Source organism: Lissotriton helveticus, chromosome 7 (genome assembly GCF_964261635.1).
Source record: "Lissotriton helveticus chromosome 7, aLisHel1.1, whole genome shotgun sequence".
NCBI lineage: Eukaryota > Metazoa > Chordata > Amphibia > Caudata > Salamandridae > Lissotriton > Lissotriton helveticus.
Genome location: NC_136068.1, coordinates 1198735985 through 1198745286, shown reverse-complemented (window position 1 = coordinate 1198745286; position 9302 = coordinate 1198735985).

The following is a 9302-nucleotide window of genomic DNA, read 5'->3' as shown; positions in this document are numbered from 1 at the left end:
CCGGGGTTGACGTAAGGATGGGCATAAGACGTCAATAAAGAGGTCACTAAGGACTGGTCGTTCTTACAGTGCTTTACAGGAGTTCTCGGACGAAATCAAAACAATAGCAGCAGGGATTTCCCAGGTTGCTGGAGGCTTGGATTTGTTTAAGAACTCGGTGTGCTTTCTAGGGGGCTGGAGGAATAGGCTTGCTTAATGTGACCGCATGCGCTATGACCGAATTATGAAAAAGGTTTTTGTGCCGTTGCAGGGATATTATTGATTTATAACCGGACAAGGGCAAAGAATAGGATATTGATTCAGGTACCTAGATAAAACACACTACACTGTAAATCCCGCCATACAGATCCACTACAGGCTAAATTGTCAGATGTTTTGCTTTTTGTGCTGTATTTAGCCCAGCAAGGGCTAGCCATGGGCACTGTTAAAGGTTACTAGTAAGTCCGTTCTGTCTTTTTGCATTCACCAGACCAACCACCATTATTTAAATCACCTGTTGTGATGCATTTTCTTAAAGGTCTGGTTCATTTGTTTCCACCCAAGCCAATGACTACTGTCCCCTAGGGTGACTACACCTTTTGGGTGCCACCTTCCTCTGTAGAGAGGGGCAAATCCCTATTCCTATTGGGCCTAATTATCCAACCAAGATGGAGAGTTCACCTCAGCTCCTGCCGACCCTATGGGCCAAGGTGGACACTCCTACTCAGCTTACTAATTTTCCTGCCTGTCCTGCCACCAAAAAGTGGGGCTTGGACAGGAGTGCAGGCATCTCCACTAGTTGGAGCTGCCCAGACCAGCATAACACAAGGTGAGAGCCTTTGAGGCTCACCACCAAGTGTTGCTCTTCCTGCTAGGGGGAGGTGAGAAGTACTTCCACCCAGAGCAGGCTTTGCTTCTGACTGGTGGTGGCTGGCTGGCAGGGACCGCTCAGCCAATACACTAGTAGTTGGTCATTTTTCAAGGAGCATCTCTAAGATGCCCTCTGAGTGCATTTTATAATAAATCCATCACTGGCATCAGTGTGGGTTTATTATGCTAAGATGTTTCATAACAAATGGCTCAGTCTTCACTAAAGCCATCTTGAAGCTGTGATGTTCGTGTTGACAAACTCCCAGCCCATGTACTCAAAATGGCTTCACTGGACTTACGGTGTCCAAGAATGGACTAAGACACTATAGGGGCATATTGCTCATGCAGCTATGCCCTCACCTGTGGTATAGTGCACCCTGCCTTAGGGCTGTAAGGCCTACCAGAGGGGTGACTTACCTATGCCACAGGCAGAAGTGTGTATACATGGTACCCAAGGATGTGCGCCAGGTCGACTCTTTTAGTTTAGCCCCACCACAACACGTAGCCTGCAATGGCAGTGTGTATGTGTTAGCACAATACATGCTGCAGCCCTAAGGGACCCTCTCTGGTCAGAAAGGTCCTTGGTACCATTGGTACCTATTACAAGGGACTTATCAGTGGACCAGCGGTGTGCCAATTGTGGGAGCACGTTTTGGAAAAGAACATAGGCCCTGGGAACCTGATTGGCAGGGAACCAGGGCACACTCAGTGACTGATTGGCAGGGTGACCATTCAAAAATGTGCATTTTCCTACAACCACTGTGTCAGCATTCTTTGTTCCAACTGCCTCCTTGAAAGAGGAGGAGAGGCTCCACTGCTTGGATCCCCAAAAGTGCCTTGAACGTTTACATCGATCATACCAACGACCAATGAGTGGACGATCAGCTTTGTGGAAATCACTGGGGGGAAAGAAAGGTAAGGCAGTGCAGAAAAAGACCATATCAAAGTGGATAATATTCTGTATTAAGATTTGCTATGCATTGGCCAAGAAGCAGCCTCCTAAGGGATGGTTGAACCATTCCACCCTTGCCAAGAATGTTACTACTGCATTGGTACGAGGAATGCCTGTTCAGGACATCGGTCAGCCTGCGACGTGAGCGCCACTGCACATGTTCATGAAACACCACTTCCTTTATGACCCGGTCTGATGGGAGGGACACACTGCCTGTTTGCTCCTGCAGGACTTTTTGGTCCTAGCTATTCCAGACCCACTACCTTGGGAGGCTTTGGTATCTTTTCACTAGGATAAGAATTTGCAGTTAACAGTATCAACCCAAAAGACAGATAATGCAGGTAACTTGTTATTCACAAACCTTTCATGGCTTTAGTAGGCCCAGAATCCATACAGCTCGGTGTTTCACATTTTCCAGTAGTGTAACCTTATTTTTCAACTTGGAAATGGAAGCTGGATTTTGTGAGAATAATGGAGTTAATAGTGAGTATGAATGATATCTCCCCTTCAAGGACGTCATGTGCTTCGTTGAGGGGAAGATCCTTACACCTGCACAGTAGATATTCTGCTGAGATTAACAAGTTTCTGTCACTTGGTCATGTTACCCTGACTTGCATTGTGAGCAATTGCGTATATATACACCACATTGATTTTACTTATGTTTTTTTTAAGCTCTTAGCTCCAACTCACCTAGTCAGTAGAAATGGCAACTGTTTTTTGATCTTTTAATTTGCCATCAAGTCTTTAGGAGGTGAATCCTAGACTCCAGTAGCTAACCTCCCAAGTAACACAACTACTACACAGTTACAGGAAAATAGACCCAATTATTCACCCGCTTCTGGGGGTAGATTTGCCATAAATTTGTATTCCCACTGTATGCAGAATTCGTGGCACATCGAACTGGAATTTGGTAGCAGGATTGATCATGCTTGTCAAACAAGGTACACTCTCCAACAGGAGGTTGTAGTGTTAGAAACCAGGAGTTGTTCCTAACAATTTCCAGTACCAGCTTAGCCCTCTCCTTATACATGAAGTGAGACTCAGAATCTTCTCCCTTGTCAATCACAGACACTGAAGCAAAGGAAGGTATCTCGCTCTCTCCTGGCCACTGTTGCGGCCACAGCAGCATCGGTTAAAGCTCTAAATGTATCCCGAGGGACAGCAGAGGCCTGCAATACAAGTAAGCCCTGCATCCCCTGCTCTTTATTCCCTCTTCCTTGGGTTGATTTCTGGCAATCCTTCAGCATATCAGGAATCAACAGACAGAAATATGGTTACCCCCCCTCCCCCAAAAAAATCAGATGAACACTTGAGAGCATCTTGCATGTTCTGTCAGTGATTTAAAGAACTGTATATTCCTCTTCCTACACAGAATCACAAGCCCCAGTTGTTTCTGTTTCGTTTTTTACCTCTGCACTCCCGCTTGATGTCGGAAGAGCGGGATGTACCTGTGTGCCACTCCCCTTTATGGAACCCTTTCTTAGAGGGAAGGGCAGAGAGTGAATACTCTAAATCTAAACGAAAGTACAAACCAGGGGATTCAGAAGTCTGAAATGTAATGTCAAATCTTCAAGCTGTTAATAAATGTTGTAAAGAAGCAGCATGGGGAATGCAATGCCACAGCTTCAAAGAGCAGTGGCAGTAATGTGTGGGTATAGCGGGAACACACTGGATGTGCTCAAATTTCTTTGCAATCCAGACATGACTCCAGCATTTTTAGGTCGAGCCTGGGCAGTGCATGCGCTGCTCTGCGGCATGCTGTATTGGAGTATGGAATTGAAGTCCCGCCCACTATCCGCCCATATTTGTGATTGGCTTGTGTCACTGCCCTTTGTAAATGCTGGCTTCTGATTCATTAATAGGCTTGTTAGTCCCTCGTTGTCTTCATTCATAACCTCCCATCAGGACTGGCCCTTTTACTTCGGTTGTTACTCGATGAGCCTGTAAGCACTATTTTCTTTAACGAGTATCTCCTACTGCAGGCACAACATGCTTTCCTGTAACATTTAGCACGCCATGCATGCTTTCACTTTCCGAGCAGCCCAGGACAATGGCGGCTGCTTCTTTGAATAGGTCTCGCATTTACAAAAGTTTGAGCTATTGGCATTGTAAATGATAGTGCCTTTTATGTATGTGTTAATTAGCAAAACAGATAAATAAAAGGCATTGTCTTTTACAACGGCAATAGCTTAAACTCTTGCAAATGCGAGACCTATTGCATTGCAAATGCTTGTTTAACTCTTCCTGTAATTTAGGCACGGTTTACTTCTGATCCCATTAACAAACTAGCATATAGTCCACATCTAGTGACACTATGGCCAGGACTTATCAAAAAAATCATGCAGGGAAGCAAGTAAAGTTACTGTGCTGCAAGGCGTGAAAAAGAGCGAGCAGAACAGCACCAAATCTACTAGGATGTGCAGCTGTTCTGGGCTAGTACACTTTAGGCCGCCAACACTGTCACCCTTGTGCCATAGTGCTAGGGTGTCGTCTGATGCATAGGTTTTGTATTGGTAGTATTGTATTGCAGCACAAAACCTATAGTTAAAGGCTTTTCCCACTTTGTATGTGCGCTGTACGATGCAGCACACGTGCAAAGTTAAGAGAAACGAGGAGACATGAAAACTTTTCTCCTTCTTGCACCTGCTAATTTTGGTAGCTGTTGCACCAAGTATAGTGGGATAGCTGTTACTCTAAGGCACATTTATGAGGCAGGAACTGGTTCATGCTTTAATAAAATTCGGGCTGGAAAAGCTTGAGGGTGTTGGTTGAGTCATTCAGTGGGTACTACTAATCAAAGACCGCTGCGTTCACCGTCTTAAAAAGTCTGTCAGGAGTCTTCCAAGGACAGAGAAGAGAAGACTGCCCGGTGGCTAATGAAAAAATTCTGTCTGTTAAGAGGACAGTTTTCAGCTCTATCCTGAATCATAATCAAGGCAGGCTACTCCAAAGTATTAACAATCTAAACTCTTGCTGGACCATAAAAGCAAGCAAGCAAGCATTGGCATAGTCAATAGGTTTCGCCTTTGGGACCTTATACGTTTTTAGCCATGCAACAGTTGATGTTATTGCACCAAGGATATTGTGCTGCATAACCAAATACTTATAAGGTCCCAAAAACGGGACCTATTGGCTATGCCAGTGCTCGTTTTAAATATTATAATTGCTCACCAACATATCTATGGAGAGATACATCAACACGCTGCGGCGGGATTGAAAAATGCAAATGGTGATAAATGCTCACAACAATGAAAAATTGGCACCTACACGGGGAAAATATATAAAAACATGGGTATGAGTAATACAACTCTGTTGCAAGAACAAATTCAACCTTGGGCACAGCAGGTAAGTTTAAAGCGAGTGATTTCCTCAAGAAAAATCCGCCGCTTCACCCCAGCCTTTCAGAATCTCCCATAACTTTGTTAATGGGTGAAATATGACTCACTTGTGATTGTGTTGGTAAAGCTTTTGAATTCTTAGAGCGCTGCATGTCTATGCAATGGCATTTACAAACCTGCCAACTCACACAGCGCCACAGTGTGACACACGACATTGGCTCCCATCACACTGTCTCCCGGTGAGGAGCCAACATCAGACATGGTGGCAGGGAAAATCATCTGAAAACAACAGTAAATAGTGGTTTTCCAGCTTGTTTTCCGTGGCTTTGAACTGCCGATGTCCATTAAGGAGTGTGAAAACAACCCAGGACATCGGCACTAGCCTTAGCAAGCTTTTTTTCTGTTCTTGGGAGGAGGCAGCTTGGGGTTGAGGTGGGGTTCAAAAGTGCCATGAGGCCATGCCCCCTGCCCCTCCTCACACAGTGAAATTGTTCTTCAAGTTGTCAGGTATGTATTTAAAGTACTACCAGGAGTTTACTTTATTGCGACTGTTCACATACTGAGGGAGGCACAAATGCAATCAGCTGCAGTCTTAAGGGTGAAATAGCAACGCTTAAACATTGTTCTCTGCTGGATTCTGCAATACAATCACTTTTGAGTGTTCATTGTAATAAATAAAAGATAACTCTACATACAATACACCTGCTCAATCCCTGGTGTCTACTTGCAGGATCTATTGTTAAGTAACCTCACATAACATGACGCGTTTGGAGAGCACGAGGAGGTATCCCTTATTATTGGTTTTATATCACCAATGATCAAAACCTAAAAGAAAGCATCAAAGCCTCATCGCCATTGAGAAGGAGGACGCCGATACTGCGAGGGACTGCAAGTCCCAGGGGGCTGTGGATCTTGCCCGCACCTGAGCCTGATTGCCTGTTGTGGTGATTATAAAGGACCTCGCTGCTCCCGCTTTGCGGGAGCCTCATTGCCATTGAGAAGGAGGACGCCAATACTGCAAGGGACTGCAAGTCCCAGGGGGCTGTGGATCTTGCCCGCACCTGAGCCTGATTGCCTGTTGTGGTGATTATAAAGGACCTCGCTGCTCCCGCTTTGCGGGAGCCTCATTGCCATTGAGAAGGAGGACGCCAATACTGCAAGGGACTGCAAGTCCCAGGGGGCTGTGGATCTTGCCCGCACCTGAGCCTGCTTGCCTGTTGTGGTGATTATAAAGGACCTCGCTGCTCCCGCTTCGCGGGAGCCTCATTGCCATTGAGAAGGAGGACGCCAATACTGCGAGGGACTGCAAGTCCCAGGGGGCTGTGGATCTTGCCCGCACCTGAGCCTGCTTGCCTGTTGTGGTGATTATACAGGACCTCGCCGCTCCCGCTTCGCGGTACGCGCGCCGGGCGAAGCCTGGGCCTAGGGCGGGACCGTCTGAGCCCGTCGGAGACTGGATGAGGCCAGGCTGGGCCCACTCTCTAAGTTTGATCATACCACAAACACACTTTATGGTGAAATAGCTTTCTCTCTGACCGAACTTTCCAAGTTTTTTTCCACCACATCGGCCTCCAGAATACACAACTCGAAATGTGGCGTCCCTCAGGGCTCCATTTTGAGTCCCCTACTGTTTAATTTGTATGCCAGCCCTTTAGCCACTATTGCGGAACAATCTGGGCTCACCATTTATTCTTACGCTGATGACACCCAGATCATCTACTCACTCTCCGCGAACCCTCATTCCACTCCATCCTCCTTATGTTTAGGACTTAACAACATTGCCAAATGGATGTATGAAAACAAATTAAAACTTAATGGGGGGAAAACAGAACTTCTTCTGTTTGGCAACAATACAGCTCTGTGGGGATCCCATCACTGGCCGCCTCAAATGGGTCCTCTTCCTGCCCCCTCCAAAACAGCCCGCAACCTCGGCATTATCTTCGATGACCAGATGTCTATGAAGCAACAAGCTTCCACTTGTGTAACGATTCTCAAGTGGCTCAAGAAGATCATCTGGATGCTTCCTCAGGACACACAAAAAAACGTAGTTCAAGCCCTAATAACACCCAGACTGGACTATGGTAATGTCCTTTACTTAGGTGCTTGTAAGGAAGTAACTCGTAAATTGCAGATGGTGCAGAACATAGCGGTCAGGCTTCTCTGCAAACTCCCAAATAAATCCCCCACATCTATGTCCTTAAGGAATCTTCACTGGCTTTGCATTGAGTGTCGCACAAAGTTCAAGGCCCTATGCTTTATGCACAAAATCCACACTGGCAGGGCTCCACTTTATCTTAGAAATCTAGTCCACCAATATTGCCCTTCTCGCGTCCTTCGCTCCTCCAACCAGTACAAGTTTCAGGTACCCAGGATCAAACGGGCCAGAATGGGCAGACGGTCCTTCGCTTACTTGGCACCTTCCTTTTGGAATTCTCTTCCCCTTCTCCTGCGTACAGAACCAAGTTACCTCAAATTCCGCAAGGACATAAAAACCTGGTTGTCTAATCAATAGGCTGTTTCCCTTGTCTCACTAGTCTCAAACTTTGCCTTTCTCTGCCCTCATCCTGTTTTAGCGCCGGGAAACCTGCGGGTAGCTGTGCGCTCTACAAGCTTAATTATAATAATAATAGTTTTGCTAATATAGTACATCATTACAAGTATATCCTTGAATACAGTTGATTGCTCGGGGTTCGATTTTAACATCAAGATGAGCAAACGCAAGGGGAAGAGGATAGGTTCTTTCCACGGCAGTAGCGTGACTAGGACGTTAGATCAATTTATATTAAGGGCAACCTCTGCTTTGGAAAAAGAGATTGCGATAACAGAGTGCCATTTATCTTTGGACCCGCAACTTAATAAAAGATCATCCCTGGGTGCAATTGCTACAGACGACTCACCTGTTCATCCTTTTGTAACTTCCATTACCCCTACGATCAATAACGTGTCTACCCCTTTAGGGTCATTAGAGGACACTGTTAAATCACCCAAAGTTTTAAATAAAACCGCTGCCAGTATGCCGCTACGAACATCAGCCAGGTCTATGTCCAAAAACAATAATAACATTAACCAATCTATTCCTGACCCTGCAGTGAAAAGGAAGAGGGGAGGTGGCCCACAGAGGCATTGTACAGCGAAAGCGCCAAGGACCAATAAAATCTGAGGTCGTGCCTCACCTGACGAGGACAGCACACCTGTTAATGCCACTCTGGCCTCTTCTGATTTCAACTTTGCCTCTATGGGTGCCTCAGCCCGAACTCTAATGAGGAAATGTGGAGGAGACTTGAGAACTTATTATCAACTCTGTTAACCCCAATTACATATAGATTGAGCAGGATTGAGGAACGCCTAGCTAATTCCGAATCCTAGGTTAAGAGAGGATTCTCTGCCCTTGAGGGCCTCCTTGTTCAATCTAAGCCTATGGCTATGAATACATCCAGTAATCTGGGGAATAAGGTGCCAGCCATGGACACAGTTAAATCTTAATCCAAGCCTCCGAGTCTACAAGCTACGAAACCAACTGCTCCAGGTTTGTCAACTAACGCAGCCGCAGCAACACATAAAAAAGCCGGCTTTTCCGCATAGGTATGACGTTGAACCGGAGAATATGTCAAGTGAATTTGCCCAATCAATTATGAGCACTCCGGGTGACGGCAGCGTGGTAACAGTAACAGCACCAAATAAAAATAATAATTGCTAAATCTGTCCACCAGATACACAAGCCAGTACATTAATTGAATTAGAAGGATCTAGTGGCTTGGGACAAAACTCTGCACAAGTTAACCCCCCGGCTCTTCATCTTCCACTGGCAGCTGCCCCTCTAATGGTTGTATTGAAGAATGTTCCACCCTTGCGGGAAGCACAGTATGAAACCACTGACCAACTACTATTTAAAGCTCTGCATTGGTTTAATACTCGACTTAAGGACATTGGGATCTGGGAGGAGGGTGTTGACAAGCATATGATTATGGCTAGACCAACATCGTGGATTGGTCCCTCTAGGAAGGAAGGGAATGGTGATTGTGTAGTCGTCAACTTTAATAATGTGCATATAACAAGATTTCTGTTGGTTAACTTGGGCGGGATGACAGGTGACACATGGACAAAGGGACTATTCTACCATTGGGGTACTTCTATAAACCAGGGCCCAATTTCTCTAAGGTGAA